Below are 8,599 nucleotides of genomic sequence, written 5' to 3' on the forward strand. Positions count from 1 at the left end.
ATATAGATACATACTTTTGATAAAGTTTAATTTATAAATTAGCCATAGTAATGTGGCATTAGAAATTCTAATTTTTCTTCAGAACAACATAGAAAGGTGTTTCCCCTCCACATACACACATATAGAAAGACAAATACAAAATCAACAAAAATAAATATAAGATCAATGGAATATTACAGCAATTGTTAAAATAATATCTCTAAAATTTATATGAATAAATTCTCAATCTCAGAAAAGACAATGGCTAACAGTCCAACTAAATATTGTCTTGTGACCTGGTTTCCTGGCAATGGATAACTCAATTCTAGGAATTCTCAAGACAAAAAGACAAACGTGACAGTTAATATAGAACTACATTCAGAGTTGATCGACCCATTGCAGGGGATTTGTTTACTGTCTTATTCCACCTGAAGAGACCAGATGGTCAGATTATCCAAACCACTTTACTATCTTTGTAGCCACCAATGGGGCAATAAATGCTAGGTGTATAAAAAGCAGATCTGGACATCTTCCATACAAAATTCAGCATATGAAACCCAAGCAATTTATTGCCACAAACAGAGATTCAACAGCAAGGCGGAGGGAACACATTTTATGGGATTTGTGTGAATGAAGGGAACACTAAAGATGTCTATTTTTGTGACTTTTGTGAAGCAAATCATGAGGGCAGACATCTGTAAACCCTCCACAAAGACCTAACACAGATATATTAAGGTAGCTAAATATGTCCTGAGATTTACTTGGATATGAATGAGATTTATCACTTGGGTTTGACTATCATCTAACAGAAGCAAGAGGCAACACAGGATTATACAAGAAAAAAAAAAAATCTACTGAGTGCCACTGAGTTCTATTCATGGGAATTATGGGTATTTATGGTTTTCTAAGAAACCTTGTGATTTGAACTGTGAGGATGTTTGGTAGGTAGGATCTCTAAGAAATGGCTGCTAATACCGTACTATGGCATCTGAAGATTAGGTAAACCAGGACAGTACCATTTCTCTGGTTATCACTACTTGCTTTCATTCTAATTATAATTATTCAGCACCTATAAATATAAACTGCTTTATCTTCACCCCCAAACCACCAACATTTATATGAATCAAATTTAAATGTTGTTACTCTCATAGATATTAAAATAAATTGCTAAACTCATATAGATTGTAATTTAAAGATAGGGATTGAGCACATGATATTTGCTTTTCTTAAGATTTACTATTTCTACTAAAGTAATGTTTATTCTGATCTTTTCAATATTCTGTCATCAACGGCCTCCTCTTCACTGCCATCAAGTGCTTTGTTTATTTAGATGTCATATCTATAATAGATAAAATGTACACATTAATTATCCAATACATCTTTCATCCAAATATTATAAACTTCATAAATCTGCCTTAGGAAAGGGTAGCATATCAAGGAATGTAATCTCTGTTGCCCATTTAACCATGAAACACACCGTTTGCTTTTACCTGACATGTCGGGAAAGCATTGTATTCTCCATTTATTCAGAGGTTTGTTTACTATCTTATTCCACCTGACAGAGACCTGATGGTCAGATTACCCAAACTAACTAGTAGCATGTCCCTTTTACGCAAGCTGGAGTCTCTATTAAAGAGTGACACTTGCAAAGACATAAACAGCATCATATCCATTAATCCGGCACTAATCACCATTAATTCTTTGTAAGATTTATGAATTGATTGCTAAGGTTTTACATTTTTTCACACATTTAAAGCTACTTTTTGTTGAGCTAAGTTTTTCTTTAAAATAACAGTACACCATGCATTGAGCTTAGTGCTGGATATGCAAGTCTGAAGAAGAATCACTTGATTGCTCAGCAGAGTTTCATGGACAGTGTGCATGTGTATGTGTGAGATGTGTGGATGGTTGTAGGTGGTAACTAAACAAATAATTTCAATAAATAAAGTGTCCTTCTAGGCACTATAAGTTTGCACATGTACACACACACAGACAAATAACTGAGAGTAGCCAGGGGAGTCTTCTTGAGTTAATATTGCAAAGAATTAACATGACTTAAAAAAAGATCTGTCTTATTTTTTTGTTTTTGTTTATAAGAGTTTGACTTCACTGATAGTTACTTAGCTTTCGACATAAAACAATATAATCTGAACACATTTAATTTAGCAATGTTACCTCTGTGAACTCTTTCTTTGTTTATCACTTTAATTGGGATAAATAAATAAATACCAATATATTTATAACTTATATATTTATTTTTACTTCTAGAATGTGAAATTTAAAAAAAATATTTTACATTTCTGAGTTAATACTAGTAATTGAAAAATGGCTTACTTCACAGTTTAGTAGTGATGCTGTACCATAATTTTAGAAAGTAAAGAAATCATGTTTTTATATTTAGGTTTAGAAACTGAAGGTGTCAAAAATAGCAATGATGTTACTATTTTTCTCTCATGTTGGAATCAATACTTAGAAAAATATAATCTACTAAAAGGCAAGATTATTTTTAAAAATCTAAGGAATCTTGTGTCTGCTAAAGGAACTTGACAATGAGTAAGCCAGATGCTTGTTTGCAATGAGGGTGACAATTCTGCCTATTACTAGTTGTCAAAGTTAATTTCTTTTGCAGTCTCTGAGACACATTATTATAATACTATTAAAAAAATTTAAATTGGCAAACTCTGGAAATGACAGAATCAGAAAAAAATGACTTACATACTATGGACAGATTTAAAGAATAATTTTTTAAAATGTGTCATGGAGACTGAAAAATTCTCAAGTTAATGAGGTCATGTATGTTTAGAAAAAAATATTACCTTTGACATGTCAAATGAGCACATTTACATACTATAATCAATCACAAGCTTGTTCATATATAAACTATTATATGCATCAGTAAAATATTCCTCTAATTTTTCATTATCTTCTATCAGGTAAAGCAACAACAAAAACTTATATAAAATACTAGAGGCCTGGTGCACAAAAATTTGTGCACTCGGGGGGTCCCTCAGCCTAGCCTGTGCCCTCTTGCAGTCTGCAACCCCTCAGGGGATGACCGTCTGCTGGCTAGGCCCGGTCCCTGGGGGATTGGGCCTAAGCTGGCAGTCAGATATCCTTCTGGCAGCCTGGGAGCCCTCGGGTGATATCAACTTGCCAGCGGGGAGCAGACCTAAGCTGCAGTCGGACATCCTTAGCCCTGCTGAGAAGGCGGGAGAGGCTTCGCGATCACTGTTGTACTGGAAGCTGTGAGCCTGGCTTGTGGCTGAGCAGAGCTCCCGCTGTGGGAGCACACTGACCACAAGGGGGAAGCTCCTGCATTGAGCATCTGCCCCCTGGTGGTCAGCGTGTATCATAGTGACCAGTCATTCCCAGTCCTTCTGCTGTTAGGGTCAATTTGCATATTGCTCTTTTATTATATAGGATAGAGGCCTGGTGCATGGGTGGGGGCTGGCTGGTTTGCCCTGAAGGGTGTCCCGGATCAGGGTGGGGGTCCCGCTGGGGTGCCTGGCCAGCCTGGGTGAGGGACTAATGGCTGTTTGCAGCTGGTCACACTCCCTTCATGGTGGGGATCCCTTCTGGGGTGCCTGGTCAGCCTGGGTGAGGGGTTGATGGCTGTTTGCCGGCTGGTCACACCACCTTCAGGATGGGGGTTCCCACTGGGGTGCCTTGCCATCCTGGTGAGGAGCTGATGGCTGTTTTCAGGCTGGCCACACACCCTTTAGGGTGCGGGGTCCCCACTGGGGTGCCTGGCCAGTCTGGGTGAGGGGCTGAGGGCTGTTTTCAGGCTGGCCAATCCCCCCGGCAATGGAAGCTCCCAGCCTCTCCTTTTTTTCTTTTATTCTGGGATTTATTTACCTTCTATAATTGAAACTCTGTAGCTTTGAGTAGAGCTCAGAGCTGGAGAGGGAGGGGTGGGAAGTTTGACTTCCTCCATCACCAGGGGCAACCCAAGCTTCCTGCTCGCTCCAGCTCCGTGGCCACGGCCAGTTGAAAGCAGGTATCTGGGGTTTATTTAACATCTATAATTGAAACTTTGTTGCCTTGAGTGGAGCTCAGAGCCAGCAGTGGCAGGCGGGAAGCTTGGCTTCCTCCATCACTGGAGCAACCAAGCCTCCTGCTCACTCCAGCTCCATGGCTTCCAGCCGCCATCTTGTTTGAGTAAATTTGCATATAGTCTCTCTGATTGGCTGGTGGGCATGGCTTAATGCATAGTGAAGGTATGGTCAATTTGCATGTTTGTCTTTTATTAGTGTAGATGTCTCTCTAGGCTACTTAATATAAAGCAGAAAGTAGGATTGTTTGGTATTTCTAGTTTAAAAAATAAATTATTTATGTTGTAGTTTAAATTTCCCATGAAGAATTAAGAATATTGGACAGGTTAGGATGGAAGGATTAGAGGGATTTATCATTTGTTTATGTGTTTGTTTGTTTTTCACTAGTTTTAAGAGCAGAAAAACACAAGTATAATTTACATTAAGAAAATTTGGAGAAAATGGAAGATGGCAACCAGCAAGAAGATAGGGAGGGAGAGTGTGTGAGAGTGTGAGGGAGCGATAGAGGAATGTATGGACATGAGTGGAGTGTGTGAGTGAGAGCTAGGGACAGTTAGATCCTGCAGGTGGTCCAAAGGGCTGCCAAACCTGGCAGTCTTCGATGGCAAAAACCCATCTGCCACTGCAAACACTCCGGGGGCGGCCAGCCCAGGCACAGAGACCATGCCATCTTGAAGATCAGAACTGCTCGAGACTAGAATCCTAACCTTGCCACTACCCAATCTGGTCTCAGACTCAAACTGAATACCATACGATGTCAGCTTTATGAGGAATCTAATAAACAAACAAAATAGAGATAGACTCATAGATACAGAGTACAGATTGATGGCTATCAGAGAGGAGGAGTTTTGGGGTTGGGTGAAAACGGTGAAGGGATTAAGTAAACACACACACACAAAAAAAAAACACACACAAAAAAAACCAAAACAAACAAACAAACAAAAACCCAACTGTCATAGTCACAGACAACAGTAGGTGATTGCCAGAGAGAAAGGGAATGGAGGCAGATAGGAGGGTAAAGGTGGGATAAATGTGAATGGACAGAGATTTGACTTTGGATGGTGAACAAACAATGCAATATACGTATGATGTGTTATAGATTTGTACAACTGAAGCCTATTCCATTTTATTAACCAACTAGAGGCCTGATGCATGAAATTCATGCAAGGGTCTTGGCCCTTGCAGCTGTGGTAATTTGTCTCAGCTCATGAAGCCCCAGCTTCGTCCAGAAGGTTGTCCAGAAGGACGTCCGGAAGGTCATTTGGCTCTCTGATCTACTTAGAATATTACACTTTTATTATTATAGATGTCACACCAATAAATTTAATAAAAATTTAAAAATAAAAAAAATAATGATTGCTCCAATTGGTGCCAAGCAGTGTAATTATTTTAGATGGGGACTGGAGATAATATACCAAACGAGTTTAACTGCACTTTTTTTGCACTTTAATTTCTGCCTTAAATAATATAACAGGAACTACAGAAAAAATTGGAATGTGAATAGCCTATAATGCTAAAGTATCCATGAGAATTTCAATGACAGCAAGAGATAGCATGAGTACCAGCAAGGTCTGGAAATGACAGAATCAGTTCATGTCAGCTCTTGCCAAGCAAACCACTTCTCTGCTTTTATCTTTCTTTGTCAGATAGAATATTACAACTTAAACATTTTGGAATCTATTTTTCTTAATAATAATATACATAATCATTTATTGAAAATAAATAACCATATTTACATTACTCCTAGTACTTCGTAATATCTAATATCATACGGTATAGATTATGATTATAGATGTAACCAATGCCATTGGTCAGTGTTCCCAGGAAACAGATCTGCATGAAGGAGGTATATTCTTTTGGGAAATCCTTTGGCTCATGTCATTTTATAAATTTTGACAAAAATGTTGTCAATGAATAACATGGTTTGCTACTTTTCTGTCATTAAATACCAGTCTTGTTGCTCTTTTTCCAAGAACTTTTAATACTTTAAATTTTTTTTAAAGGGAAAGGCATGGGTATGCTCTCAGAGGGAGAGCGCCTATGTTTTATATATTGTTATTGATTTCAGAGAGGAAGGTAAGGTAGAGAGAAAGAGGAAACATCAATGATGAAAGAGAATCATTCATTGCCTGCCTCCTGCATGCCCCCTACTGGAGATCAAACCCATGACCCAGGCATATGCCCTGACAGGAATCAAAGTGTGACCTCCTGATTCACATGTCGATCAATGCTCAACCACCGAGACACACTAGTCGGGCTATAATATGTTTTTTAAAAAAATATTTTCCATCTTTGTACAATAATTTCTTTACATCTGCTGACCTTTCCTACTCCACTCCACAAATGCACTTTAAAAATATATATATTTTTCTTAGAAGTGGGATTACTGGGTCAAATGAGAGTTCCATTTTTAGTTTTTTGAGGAAACTCCATACAGTTCTCCACAGTGGCTGCACCAGTCTGCATTCACCAACAGTGCAAAAGTGTTCCTTTTTCTCTGCATCCTTGCCTGCAATTGTCCTTTGTTGATTTGTTGATGATAGCCATTCTGAAAGGTGTGAGATGGTGCCTCATTGTCATTTTGATTTGCATCTCTCAGATGATTAGTGACTTTGAGCATGTTTTCATATTTAAGTCCTTTGCCCATTTTTGATTGGATTGTTTATCTTCCTTTTGTTACGATGTATGAGTTCCCTATAAATTTGGAGTTTAGGCCCTTATCTAAGATAACATTGGCAAATATGTTCTCCCATGCAGTGGGCTTTATTGTTGTTTTGTTAATTGTTTCTTTTGCTGGCAGAAGCTTTTTATTTTTATATAGTCCAATTTGTTTATTTTTTCCTTAGTTTTCATTGCCCTAGGAGCTGTATCTGTAAAGATATTGATACAACATAGATCTGATATTTTGCTGCCTATGGATTCTTCTAAGATTTTTATGGTTTCCCATCCTACATTTAAATATTTTATCCATTTTGAGTTTATTTTTGTGTATGGTGTAAGTTGATGGTCTAGTTTCATTTTTTTTTTTTTTGCATGTATCTCTCCAATTTTCCCAGCACCATTTATTGAAGAGGCTGCATTGGCTCCATTGTATGGTCTTGCCTCCTTTGTCAAATATTAATTGAGCCTAATGGCTTGTGTTGATCTCTGGGTTTTCTGTTCTGTTCCATAGGTATATGTGTCTGTTCTTGTGCCAGTACCAGGCAGTTTTGAGAAGAGTTACTTTGTAATATAGCTTGATATCTGGTACTTTGATCCATCCAACTTTGTTCTTCTTTCTCAGGATTGCTGCAGCTATTGAGTCTTTTTTTTTTAATTCCAGATGAATTTTTAGAGAATTTGTTCTAGGTCTGTGAAATATACCATTTGTATTTTAATGGGGATTACATTAAATCTATATATTGCTTTGTGTAGTATGAACATTTTAATGAAGTTGATTCTACCAACCCATGAACACAGTATATTCTTCCATTGTGTATCTCTTCTCTATATCTTTTTTCAATGTCCTGTAGTTTTCAGAGTACAGGTCTTAGTAGGCACATATCCCAAGAAATCAGCAACACTAATCAGAAAGGACATATACACCTCTATGTTCATAGCAGCACAATTTACAATAGCTAAGATTTGGAAACAGCCTAAGTGCCCATCAGCAGAAGAGTGGATTAAAAAATCATGGTGCATCTACACAATGGAATACTATGCTGCTGTAAAAAAGATAGAACTCTTACCATTCACAACAGCATGGCATGGACCTGGAGAGCATTATGCTAAGTGAAATAAGCCAGTCATAGAAAGATAAATATTACATGATCTCACTCACTTGTGGATTATAATGAACAACATAAACTGACGAACAAATAGATCCAGAGACAGAGAAGAATCGAGCAGACAGTCAAACGTCAGATGGAAGGCAGGGGAAGGAGGGGTAAGAGATCAACCAAAGGACTGGTATGCATGTATATAAGCATAATCAATGGACACTGGCACTAGGGGGTGAGGGCATGTGCTGTGTGGGTGGGGGTGGCAGTGGAGAGGTCAACGGGGGAAAAAGGAGACATATGTAATACTACGTGTAATAATTTAAACAATATATAATATTTAAATACTTTACTTTAAACAATAAATAATATTGAAATATTATGTATATTTTTTTATCCTTGCCTAATGATATATTTATTGATTTTAGAGAGAGAATGAAGAAGGGAGACAGAGAAACAATGATGTGAGAAACATTGATCAGCTGTCTCCTGTATATGACCCAACAGGGAATCTGACCCACAACCTTCTGTATTTTTGGAAAATACAGAAATATGCTAAAGTGTTAGTACTAACTCAGATCACAGGACATTTTTTCTTCTATCACTTCATCAACCTTTTGTCAAAAGGAGGACACTCCAACCTACTAAGCCACCCTGCCAGCTACACAAATCTATTTTATTTTATATTTTGCTTCTATAGCATCCAATCTCTGGTAGTGATATATATCATAATCATGCAAAATGAGGCAAAAAATAATTCATCAATACAAAACACTTATTTAGCTTACAAGCAATTTTGACAGAACTCCA

Source organism: Myotis myotis, unplaced genomic scaffold (genome assembly GCF_014108235.1).
Source record: "Myotis myotis isolate mMyoMyo1 unplaced genomic scaffold, mMyoMyo1.p scaffold_m19_p_3, whole genome shotgun sequence".
In the NCBI taxonomy this organism is placed as follows: Eukaryota; Metazoa; Chordata; class Mammalia; order Chiroptera; family Vespertilionidae; genus Myotis; species Myotis myotis.